We start from the raw sequence: 13,460 nt of genomic DNA on the forward strand, positions 1-13,460 counted from the left end.
TTGTTTTTGGAGGTAGGCTTGTAATGACATGAACTTTCCTCTTATGACCGCTTTTGTCATGTCCCAAAAGTTTTGATGTGTTGTACTATCATTATCATTCAGTTCTGTATATCTCTTAATCTCTCTATTTATTTCTTCTCTCACCCAGTTATTCTTCAGTAGTATGCTGTTTAATCTCCATTTATTTGTGGTTCTTCTTGCTTTCTTTTTATAGTGATCTCTAGTTTCAAAGCATTATGATCAGAGAATATGGTTGGTATAATTTCAGACCTCTTATATTTGTTGAGGCTATCTCTGTGTCCCAGTATGTGGTCAATCCTTGAGAATGTTCCATGTGCACTGGAGAAGAATGTATAAGCAGCTGTTTTGGGATAGAAGGCTCTGTTTGTGTCAATTATGTCCAGTTGTTCTAATGTGTCATTTAAGAATGTTATTTTATTATTGATTTTCTGTTTGGATGATCTGTCTGTATCCGACAGTGGGGTATTTAGGTCCCCTACCATGATAGTGTTTTGGTCCGTTTCTCCCTTTAGTTCTATTAATTATTGCTTTACATATTTCGGGGCTCCCTGATTAGGAGAATAGATATTAATAAGTGTTATGTCTTCCTGCTACATGATTCCCTTTATCATTATGAAGTGTCCCTCAGTATCTTCCTTTACCTTTTTAATTTTGAAGTCTATTTCGTCTGATATTAGTACCGCTTTTCTCTGAATGCCATTTGTTTGAAATATCATTTTCCACCCTTTCACTTTGAGTCTGTATTTGTCTTTGGAACTGAGATGTGTCTCCTGGAGGCAGCATATGGTTGGGTTTTGTTTTTTGACCCATTCTGCAACTCTGTGCCTTTTTACTGGTGAGTTCAATCCATTTACATTTAGGGTAATTATTGAAATATAAGGTCTTATAGCCATTTTATCTTTTACTTTCTAGTAGCTCGGTGTTTCCATTGCTTCATTGTCCTTGCGCTTCTGTCCTCTTTATTTTGGTTGGCTTTTGTAGGTTTTCTCCCTTGTCCTTCTTGTTTTATGTTATATACTTCGGTCCTAAATCTTTGGACTATGGTTACCATGACAAATATGTAAAGGATAGTTCTATATATATAGTCATCCCTTTGCTTCTGCGCGTGCCTTATCTCCATTCCCCTTTGCGAATTTGAATCTTTGAATCCTCCCCTTTTCAGTCATTGTTGTCTCAATTTGTTCCTATGTCTGCTGAATGTTCATCACTATCTTGCTACAGCAAATCTCTTCTTATTTTAAGCTTATAGTGCCCTGTTTGTAGTAAGGGTTGCTCTCCTCTGCTTTTATCAGCCTACTAGTCACCTTACTTCTAATTATGTAATTTTTTTTATCATTTTGTTTTAGGTGAGCTGACCCCTTTCAGTATTTCCTGTAGTGCAGGCCTCTTAGTGGAGAATTTTCTCAATTTTTGTATGTCTGGAAGGTCTTTATTTCTCCTTCATATCTAAAGGAGAGCTTAGCTGGATACATTATCCTTGGATGGTAGTTCCTTTCATTTAATAGTTTCAATATTTGATTCCACTCCTTTCTGGTTTTTAAGGTTTGTGCTGAGTAGTCCTACAATAATCTAATGGGTTTTCTTTTATAGGTTACCATCTTCTTTTCCCTGGCTGCCCTGAGAATTTTGTCTTTGTCGTTGATTTTTGATAATTTTAATACAATGTGTCTTGGGGAAGGCCTTTTTGGGTTGAGATAATTGTATGTTCTATTGATTTCTTGAATTCCAAGCTCCAGCTCATTCCTTAGATTTGAGAAATTCTCGTCAACTATCTGTCTGAAAATGCTTTCTAATCCCTGCTCCTTTTCCTCACCTTCAAGAATTTCCATTATTCTTATGTTTCTTCTCCTGATGGTATCAGCTAGTTCTCTTTCATTATTTTTCATTCTACAGTTTCTCTCTTCCTTCTGATTTATTTCTAGATTTCTGTCTTTGATATCACTGATCCTTTTCTCCATTTGGTCAGCTCTATTTCTCAAGCTTGTTATTTCATTTTTCAGCTCTTGCAATACGTTCTTTATCTCCAGAAGGTCTATTTGGTTCTTTTTGAGGGTTTCAGTCTCCTTGCTAAAGAACTCATTCTTCTCATCTAGTTGTTGTTTCAATTCCTGAAATTGTTGATTTGAGTATTTTTAGATCTCATTGAGTTTTTTTCAGAAGTACCATCCTGAATTCTCTGTCATTTAAGTCGCATATTTCTCTGTCTGTAAGCTTATTTTCTGGAGATTTTTCTCTTTCTTTCTGAGATGCCTTATCACCTTGGTTGTTCATGGTGTTTCAAGGACTATTTCTCCGACTGGGCATTAAAGGAAGTGTATTCTGCTTTTCTTTTTTCCAGAAAGATTTATCATATAATGGTCTCTAGCCTTTTGCAAAGAAGATGTTTTCTTTTAGTTTCCAGTAGGTGGCATCTAAGCTTCTTGGATCTCTGCTTTTGATCTCTGCTTTACATAAAGTATTCATAATATTTTTTTTTTCCTTATAGATGTTTAATCATGCTCGCTACCCTCAGTCTCAGTTCCTGTCAGTGTTGGTGACAGTTTTGATAGCATTTGCTCTGATTCCCATGGGACTCCGTGGTGTTCTGTCTTGGAGGATATTGGGGAGGGGCCCTCTGGGTTATGGGATGGAGGCTGTGGCTCAGCCTCAGTTTTGCAACTGCAGCTGGTAAAAATCAACTGTTGTTTTTCTGCCCTCTCTGTTTCTCTCCCTTCTGCCCTGATGACTGGGCACTGCCGCCAGCCATGTGGAACTCACAGCTTTCCCAGGCAGGACTGTTCAGGGAAGTTGCCGCACCTTCTCCCTTCCCTCGTCTCCTACAGGGAGCTCCAGCTGAGAGAGGCAGCTTCTTTGTTTCTCCCAATCCACTGCCTGACACCCGGGGTTGTGACCTCTGGTAGCTCTTATGTGCAGATCCCACACTCAGACGTGCTGGTATGCAATTTGGGTGTTTTTTGTTGAGTTTTAGATGTTCAGCTTATTGTTGTTTTAGGGGGAGAGATCTGGGAACGTCTGTCATGCCGCCATGTTTAATCCAATTGTCCATGCGTTTGTTTTCTTAATGCATTTAGGCAGTAGATGTTTCTGTCTCCTCACTGCCAGCCTTATTAGCATCTTAAATTCTCAGTGCTTACCTGTGTGCTAAACAAACCTATGATCAATGCCAGTAGACCTGAGGTATAGGCAAATACAAAATGTAAAAGGATTAGGAAAAGTAAGTTTAGAATGAGAGATAGGCTATTGGGAAAAAGAATGAAAGGATAAAGAGAAAAAATAAACAGGAACTTGCACATATATACTCAAAATACTTGATCAGAATGAAGGAATTAAAAGCATAGAAATGAATTAAAAGAAGGAAAAAAGAATAGGGTTTGTATGATGATGAGGTGTTCATGTTTTTCACTAGTTCATTTGCTTGGCAGTCCGTATTATGAATGTTGTTGGTTGTCTTTTCTTTCCTCTAGTACTTACTTACTGCAGTCTCAAACTTTGAGGCTAACAAATTGCCAAGGAAAAATCTAATGTGAAAGAAAATTGCAAATTATTCACTTTATCTTTATAGGTCCAGTATATGGTAGATAACCAATAAATGTTGTTTGAATAATGAATACACGCATACATAAATATCAAGTTGGAGGTGATCCATGTTATCCCAAGTTTTTATAGACAGAAGCATGGGAGAAGCATGTGGTTAAGAATTAGGTGTGGTTATGGATACTGTCAAAGAAATTATAAAACCATGTGAGTAGATAATTTCACTGAAATAAGAGATTGGGGTGGGGGTGGGGGAAGAATAAAAGACTGAGGATTACCCTTGGGAATCCTTTTATAGAATGTATATCAGTTAGGATGCTTTGGGTTATAAATGGAAGAAAATGCAACAAACTGGTTTAAGCAGTCTCATGTAGGTAAGAAGCTTGCGACCAGAGCTATCCTCAGGTATGGCTAACCCATTGGATCTTCCTTCATATTACACAGCTTCAGCCTCAGTCTCCACGTGGTAGCCGCCAAGAGCTTCAGTGTCTTCATTTCCTTAACTTCAAAACCAAAAGAGCAAGAATATTGTACCTCCTTGGTTCTCACATGGTCATCCCTGAACCAAATCTAACTCCAGAGTACTAAATGTGAAAATCTGTAAAGTATGGCAGGTTCCCAGCCCTAGTAGTGTGCTTTGTGGAAAACCAGTCATTAGATTCTGATAATCCTGGAATACAGCTATAACTGGGTCAGTGCTTGCCTCAACTGCAAGGTCTCCGTATCTCAGGCACGTTGTGCCTTCTGCCCTCAGTGCTCACCTGAGTCTGGCCCGCTCTCTTTCTATTCCTCGCAGGCTCTCGAATGTCTGCCTGACCTTTGACTTCGTAATTCCGTTTTCCTGAGTTTTCAGTCCCTACTTTTATCTTTACTCTCCTGAGATTTTTAGGTATCCCATGCTTCCTACCAAAGCAAAAAAGAGTAGAATTTGTATAACAGTTGTGAAGTGTTCCTGTGTTTATGCAGTGTATGTAGTGATACAAACACTGTCAACATTTCTATATTTGTTTTTGTAATAATTCAAGTCTAGAATTTTTTCTTATATCCTTTCTCACCCTAGTCAATGAATGCTTATAATTGTGTAAGTTTGGGGAGTTAAGAAGAGCCTTCCATCAACCTTACCTAAATTCTTCTTTGAGAAGAGAGAGACACGTTCTGAGGAATATACATAACACATAATAATAAAAATTTTGTCATTTGTACTAGTTTTTTTTTTTTTTTTAGGCAAAACCTCAGAAACTAATTTAGATAGTACAATATCAGTATTTTGAAGTAGTACCTGCATGGCAGAAATATCAGGTGAGATCCGTATTATGTATGTATTAAGTTACTTCTACAAAGGAGATTTTATCATGTGTTCTCAAATATCTTTGTATAAATGAAGGCTGCTATAAAATGAGAAAGGTAAATCTCATTCATCTGTAAGGTCCAGACAAAATGTTGTTAAGCCCATTCTTAACAAGACTTCTAGGGAGTAATATCAACCCTTTCTTTTGATAGTCTTTTCTTTGATAATTACCATTGCTTCCATAAAGTTGTCCTTTATGTCTGTCTTAGTTCTTTGGCTAAGAATAAGTCTAGTTATACAAAGTTATTACAATACTGTTAATTATATTCTCTGTGTTCTGCATTAAATCACCATGACTTAACTATTTTAAAACTGGAAGTTTGTATCTCTAAATCTCCTTCACCTGTTTTTCTTGCCCCCCAACCCTTCCCCTTCTGATAATCACCAGTCTGTTTCCCATATATATAAATCTGTTTCTGTTTGCTTTGTTTGTTCATTTGTTCTGATTTTTAGATTCCACAATAAGTGAAATCACTGGTATTTGCCTTTCTCTGACTTATTTCACATAGCATAATACCCTCTAGGTCTGTCTATCTTGTAAAAAATGGCAAGAGTTTATTCTTTTTTATGGCTGAGTAATATTCCATTGTGTATATATGGCACATCTTCTTTATCCATTTATCTGTTGATGAACACTTAGCTCGTTTTCATATCTTGGCTATTCTAAATTAGGCAATGGACACAGGACAATGAGCGTATATCTCTTCGATTTAGTGTTTTTGTTTTCTTTGGGTAAATACCGAGAAGTGGAATTGCTGGGTTGAATGGCAGTTCTAGTTTTAAATTTTAGAGGAACATCCACACTGTTTTCAGTAGTGGCTGCACCAGTTTATGTTCCCACTAGAGTGTACAAGGGTTCCTTTTTCTCCACATCCTCCCCGACACTTGTTATTTTTTTGTCTTTTTGATCATAGCCATTCTCACAGGTGTGAAGTGATATCTCATTGTGGTTTTGATTTGCATTTCCCTTCTGATTAGTGATGTTAAATATCTTTTCATGTTCCTGTTGGCCATCTGTATGTCTTCTTTGGAAAAATGTCTATTCAGTCCTCTGCCCACTTTTTAATTGGTCTTTTTTATTTATATTAAGATGTATAAATTTTTATATATTTTTGGATATTAGCCCATTTGGATGTACGATTTCAAATATCATTCCCACTCTGTAGGTTGCTTTTTTGTTTTGTTAATGTTTTCCTGCACTGTGCAAATGCTCTTTATTTCGATGTAATCCTACTTGTTTATTTTTGCTTTTGTTGCCTTGTGGAGAAGACTGATCCAAAAATATTGTTAAGACTGATGTCAAAGAACCTACTGCCTTTGTTTTCTCATGGGAGTTTTATGGTTTCAAGTCTTACATTCAAGTCTTTAATCCATCTTTAATTTAATTTTGTATATATTGTAAGAAAATTTTCCAGTTTCATTTTTTGCATGTAGCAGTCTTGCCTCTTTTGTCATATATTAATTGATCATATATGCATGTGTTTATTTCTGGGCTGTCTATTCTATTCCTTTGATTTATATGTCTGTTTTCATGTCAGTACCATACAGTTTTGATTATGATGATTTAGTAGAAAAGTTTGAAATCAAGGAGTATTATACCTTCAGCCTGCTTCTTCTTTCTCAAGATTCCTTTTGGCTCTTTGGGATCTTTTGTGGTTCCAAACAAATTTTAGGATTATCTGTTCTAATTCCATGGGTACTTTGATGGGGATTGCATTGAATCTGTAGATTGCCTTGGATAGTGTAGAGATTTTAACAATATTAGTTCTTCCAATCCATGAGCACAGTATATCATTCCATTTATTTGTATCGTCTTTGGTTTCTTTCATCAATGTCTTATAGTTTGCAGAGTATGGACCTCTCACTTCCTTGGTTTAATTTATTTCTAGGTATTTTACTTTTTTTATGCAATTATAAATGGGTTTATTTTCTTAATTTCTCTTTCTAATAGTTTGTTATTAGTGTATAGAAATTCAACCAATTTCTTCATATTAATTTTGTATCCTGAAACTTTACCGAATTCATTTATTTGTTCTAATAGTTTTTTGGTGGAGTCATTAGGGTTTTCCATATACAGTGTAATGTTATATGCAAATAGTGACAGTTCCACTTTTTCTTTCCAATTTTGATGCATTTTATTTATTTTTCTTGCCTAATGTTGTGGCTATAGCTTCCACTACTATACTGAATAACAGTGGTGAGAGTGGGCATCCTTGTCTTGTTCCTGATCTTAGAGGAAAAGCTTTTGGTTTTTCACTGTTGTGTACGATGTTAGCTGTGGGTTTATTGTAAACAGCGTTTATTATGTTGCAGTATATTCCCTCTATACACACTTGGTTGAGAGTTTTTATCATAAATATATGTTAAATTGTCATGCTTTTTCTGCATCTATCGAGATGATCATGTGATTTTTATCTTTCACTTTATTAACTTGAACTCTCACATTGATCAGTTTGCAGATGTTAAACCATCTTTGTATCCCTGGAATAAATCCCACTTGGTTATGGTGTATGATCCTTTTAATGTTTTAGTGAATTTGGTTTGCTCATATTTTTGTTAAGGATTTTTGCATCTGTGTTCACCAGGGATATTGGCCTCTAATTTTCTTTTTTTTGTGCGATGTCTCTGGTTTTGGTATCAGGATAATGTTGGCCTCAGAAAATGAGTTTGAAAGTATTTTTTCCTCTTTAACTTTTTGGAACAATTTTTGAAGAATAAGTATTAATTCTTCTTTAAATGTTTTGTAGAATTCACCTGCGAAGCCATCTGGTCCTAGATTTTTGTTTTTGGAGAGTTTCTAAATTACTGATTCAATTTCATTACTTGTAAACAGTCTATTCAGGTTTTCTATTTCTTCATGTTTTAGTCTTGGAAGATTGTGTGTTTCTAGGATTTATTCATTTCTTCTAGGTTTTCCAATTTGTTGACATATAATAGTAAAATTCTTTTATGGTCCTCTGTATTTCCATGGTGTCAGTTATAACTTCTTTCTTTTCTGATTTTATTTATTTGGACCCACTTTCTTTTTTTCTTGATAACTCTGGCTAAAGGTTTATTGACTTTATCTTTTCAAAGAACCAGTTCTTAGTTTCATTGATCTGTTGTTTTTTTAGTCTCTATTTCTACTCTGTTCCTTATTATTTCCTTTCTTTTATGAACTTGGGCTTTGTCTGTTCTTTTTCTAGTTACTTAGGTGTAAAGGTAGATTGCTTATTTGGGATTTTTCTTATTTCTTGAGGTCGGCCTGTTGCTAGGTAGGAAATTTCTCTTAAAACTGTTTACATTTTCTCTACCTGAAGATATTTATTTCCTCTTGGATTTCTTCATTGACCCATTGGTTTTTATTAGCATGTTGTTTAGTCTCCACATGTTTGTGTTTTTTCCTGTTTTCCTCTTGTTACTAATTCTTAGTTTCATATCATTGCGATTGGGAAAAATGCTTGATACAGTTTCACTCTTCTTGAATTTATTGAGTCTAGTTTTGTGGCCTAACATGTGATTGATCCTAGAGAATGTTCCTTGAGCACATGAAAATAATGCATATTCTGCACTTTTGGGATGATGTTCAGAATATATCTGTTTAGTCCACATGATCCAATGTGTCTTTTAAGGCCAGCGTTTCCTTACTGATTTTCTATCTGGATGATTTATCCATTGATATAAGTGGGATATTAAAGTCCTCTAATATTATTGTGGTACTGTCAGTTTCTCTCTTTACAGCTGTTAATATTTGCTTTATTTAGTTGCTTCTATGTTGGGTACCTATATATTTACGAATGTTATATCCTCTTGAATTGACCCCTTTATCATTACCTAATGTCTTTCTTTGTCTTTTGTTACAGTCTTTGTTTTAAAGTCTACATTGTTTCGGATAAGATTGATCCCCAGCTTTTTTTTTTTTTTTTAATTTCTTTCTGCATACAATATCATTTCCATCCCTTTTAGTCTGTGTCTTTAAATCTGAAGTGAGTCTCTGCTGGCAGCATTTAGACGTGTCTTGTTTTTTACTCTATCTAGTCAGTCTCCCTGTCTTTTGATTGAAGCATTTAATCCATTTACATTTAAAGTAATTATTGATAGATATGTACTATCTTTTAATTGTCTTTGGTTCATGTAATTTTGTTTCTTTCTTCTCTTATTCTCTTCCTTTGTGATTTGTTTTTCTTTAGTGTTATGTTTGGGTTCTTTTCTCTCTATATCTATATCTATATATCTATATCTATATTTTACATCATTTTTATCTATTCATCCATCGATGGACACTTAGGTTGTTTCCATGTCTTGGCTATTCTCTTCCTTTGTGATTTGTTTTTCTTTAGTGTTATGTTTGGGTTCTTTTCTCTCTATATCTATATCTATATATTGTATCTATATATTATAAGTTTTTGGTTTGTGGTTACCATAAGGTTCATAAATATTGACCTATATATATAACAGTCTATTTGAAATTGATAGGCATTTAAGTTCGATTGCATTATAAAAGCACTACAATTTTACTATCTCCCCATTTTATGTTTTTTAATTATATTTTACATCTTTTTATTTTGTGTATCCCCTACTTACTGTAGTTATAGTTAATTTTACTACTTTTGTCTTTTAACTTTGATCTTGTCTTCGTAAGTGGGTGATCCACTGCCTTTCCTATACATTGCCTTTACCAGTGATATTTTTATTTTTATCTTTTTTCTTACTTCTAGTTGTGGTCTTTTCCACTTAAAAAAGACCATTTAACGTTCTTGTAAGACCAGTTTAGTGGTGATGAATTCTTTTAGCTTTTTGCTTCTCTAGGAAACTCCTTATTTCTCCTTTAATTCTGAATGATAAACTTGCCATGTAGTATATACTTGATTTGTATGTTTTTTCCTTTCAGCACTTTAAATATATCCTGCCACTCCTTTATGGCCTGCAAAGTTTCAGCTGGAAAATCAACTAATAGCCTTATGAGATTTTCCTTGTATGTGACTAGTTGTTTTTTCTTTCTGCCTTTAATATTCTTTCTTTAACTTTTGTCATTTTAATTATAATAGGCCTTGATGTGGATCTGTTTGAGTTTATCTTGTTTGGGACTACTGACTGTGCTTCTTGGACCTGGAGGTCTGTTTCCTTCCCCAGGTTAAGGAAGTTTTCAGCCATTCTTTCTTCAAATAAGTTTTCTACTCTCTTTTCTCTCCTCCTTTTGGGGCCCCTGTCATGTGAATGTTATTACATTTGATATTGTCACAGCAGCCCCTCAAGCAATCTTCATTTTTCAAAGTTCTTTTTTCTTTTTGCTGTTCTAATTGGGTGATTTCTATTATTCTGTCTTCCAAATCCCTGGTCCATTTTTCTGTGTTATCTAATCTGCTGTTGATTCCCTCGAGTGCATTTTTCATTTCAATTATTGTATTTTTTAGTTCTGACTGGTTCTTATATTTTCTAACTCTTTGTTGAAGTTCTTACTTTGTTCTTGCATTCTTCTCCCAAGTTTGGTGAGTATCCTTATGACCATTACTTTAAACTCTTTATCAGATAAATTACTTATCTCCATTTCATTATGGTTTTGGGTGGAAGCTGGAGTTTATCTTGTTCTCTCTGTTCAGAGTATATTCTTTTGTCTCCTCATTTTGTTTGACTTTCTGTGTTTGTTTCTGCAAATAGGCGAGACAGCTGCTTTTTCTGGTCTTGAAGGAATGGCCTTGGTAGAAGCAACCACTATGTAGGCTGCATGCCTACATGGCAGGCTGGCTTGGAGTGGAAGTGGGCGTAGGCCAGATAGGTCTCCAGGTGAGCTGTGTTGGGACCACTTTGGAAGGACAGCTGGAAATGGAGTAGGCATGGGCGGGTGGTGGTCCACTCCAGGACAACCCTGGTGGAATTGCTGGAGGTCGAGTGGACCCAGATCAGAGGATCCCTGGGTGTGCTGCACCCAGGGGCTACCCTCACAGGACAGCTAGAGCTGGAATGGGCTTGGGGGTTCCCAGGATACACCACACTAGGGCTGCCTTTGTGGGACAGCTGCAGCTAGAACACATACAAGCCAGGGACAGGTCCCAGAGTGCACTGTTTCAGAGTCAACTTGGTGAGACAGCTGGAGTGAGCTTGGGCTGGGTGCGTTCCCAGGGCATGTTGCACCAGGGCTGCCTTAGCAGCATGGTTGGATCAGTGCAGGCCAGGGCTATCTCAGGGCATGCCACACCAACACCACCTTGGTATCTATTGACAGACTCTCTAGGGTTGGTAAGTGGATTTCCTTCACATATAATCTAGGTACCCTTTAAGGCACTGTTTTTCCACTGTAGTTCAGGGTTATCCCTCAGTGATATCCCTCCCTACTATAGGTCACCACGTCAGGGACAGGGTAACTGTTTTTATTGTGTCTTCATCTCTCCTACCCTTTTCTATGTAGTCTCTCTATTGTTTGTTGTGCAGAAGCTGTTCAATCAGTCCTCATTTCTTTTTCAGGAGGAATTGTTCTATATGTAAGTGTATATTCAGTTCACGTGAGAGAAGGTGAGTACAGGGTCTTCTTACACTGGTATCTTGGACCCCGTTGGAGGCTGAAACATTTTGTAGCCAGAAAGCAAAGCAGCTCTCAAAAAAGTGATAGCTTATAGCAAAAGGACACAGGAACTAACTTGAAGGGGTTCCCAATGGCCAAAGCTATTTCAATTTAAACAACATAGTAAATAATAATAGATTATAACTCATAAAATAAAATAAATATCCCTGAGTCCATACTGATATAAATAATTGAACTAATAAATGGGATAAAAGCGACAGCTCTTTTTATTGTAGAATATTAATAAATGTGAGAGAATAAAAGAAATAGGAAGTCAACATAATCATGCACCACAATAATAATTGTTGCATTCAAGAACCATTGATGGATGCTAACGTTAATAAGTAAAAGTTTGATGTAGAAAAAGAATACTTGCATAATCTCCAAATACCTCTCCAAGGATATTTATTATTTACAAATGGAAAAATAATAACTTTGCAGTGGCAAAATCTGGCCATGTAATCAAAGTTAATATTACTACTTACCCAAATATGATACACTGAGAAGGACATTACTTTTCTTATATTCTTGCCAAAAATGCATAACCTCATTCTAATGAGAAAACGTTAGATAAACACAAATTGAGAGACATTCTGCAAAATAATTGGCCTGGATGAGCATCAAGGTCAAGAAAAACAAAGAAAGCCAGAGGATCTGGCACAGAATAAAGAAGACTAAGGAGACTTGTCAACTAAATCCAGTGGGAATCCTAGATTGGATTCTGGACCAGAAAAAGGGGGAAATGGCAACACTTAAATAAGATTTGTAGATTTTTTAATAGTATTATATCAATGTGAATTTTGTTATTCCAGTATTTGTACTATGGTTACATAGCTGGATGAAGGGTAAGTGGCAACTCTAAGTAGCTTTTAGGTAAGTCTAATGTTATTTCAAATTTGAAAATTTTTGTGCGGTTCTTTTTTTTTTTTAGAGAGAAAGGGAACTTGGACTAGGTAGCTTCTAAAGTCTCTTCCATCCAATTTTATTGTTCTATAATACAGTGATGCAAATGGAGTGACATATTTAAGTACTTTGCTTTCCTGTCAACTAAGAAATATATTAAGACAGCTGAAAATAGCTTTGGATTCTAAACTGTTAGCCCAGTTCAGTGGAATATGTCTTAAATGGCTACTGTTGCACCCAGTACTGTGCTGAATAAGATGGTCCTTGTCTCCAAGACAATCACAGTCTAGTGGAGATTGAAAATGATGTGGTGGTCTTCCCTGTCAGTCACTTAGATTACTGAGGTCTCTCTTCCTTGATGTTTTAAAATAATGGAGTTGGATAGAATAATATAGAAATTGATAAGTCTTAGAAACCTACTAAAGAGAATAAGAGCCCTCAAAGTAGGCCCCAAGATTTTTCAGTCTTGGTGCCTGATGAGATAATGATAAACATTAAATAAGATAAGCAACCTAGGGGGCCTTTGGTATTAAACACTTGGTGTATGGGGAACCAATACAACTCACATTAAGATTACCACCAGATAATTGGGTATTTCATTGGAGATATAAAGATACATATATTTGAGAATAAAGGGTAACACAATTCTGACATTCCCTTAATGCTCATTTGCTGGATGATTGTACTGAATTGAGCCTACATTTTCATAATCCCACTATGACAAATTACTGACTAATGAATTAGTATGTTTCATTTAGCAGATATTTACTGTTAAAAAGTCTTAACTCTTTCAGGAAATGTAATACATTTAAGTCAAGAAGTTATGACTCAAGTTCTCAACTCTGTTAAAAAAGATGATATTTGATTCTTAGGTATTTGGGGCCTGATTCTAATTTTTTCCTGTTTTATTTTTTTTTCTTAAAGTGTGGCTTTAAATGAAGACAATTGTGTAAATGAAATGAAAGTCTTAGTGCCACAAAGTATTTGATGAAAATATTTAAGAGATTAATTTTCACCAACATAATTTGTGACAAAAGTCTTATCCCTGACACTTCTGCGGGTGTGATGTCTTCTGTGGAGGATTAAAAGTTGTGTGTCTTATTTTCATAATAGGAA

General features: G+C 35.6%; 1 protein-coding gene across 1 annotated transcript in view; it reads left to right on the forward strand.

The window, feature by feature from the left end:
- LOC105302910 (vacuolar protein sorting-associated protein 13B) overlaps positions 1–13,460 on the forward strand; it is a gene marked incomplete at its 5' end in the record, with an annotated part of 342,584 nt that overhangs the window by 176,819 nt on the left and 152,305 nt on the right. The gene's annotated exons all lie outside the window — the stretch shown is intronic.

The sequence above is a fragment of the Pteropus vampyrus genome, unplaced genomic scaffold (assembly GCF_000151845.1).
Source record: "Pteropus vampyrus isolate Shadow unplaced genomic scaffold, Pvam_2.0 Scaffold287, whole genome shotgun sequence".
Taxonomy (NCBI): domain Eukaryota; kingdom Metazoa; phylum Chordata; class Mammalia; order Chiroptera; family Pteropodidae; genus Pteropus; species Pteropus vampyrus.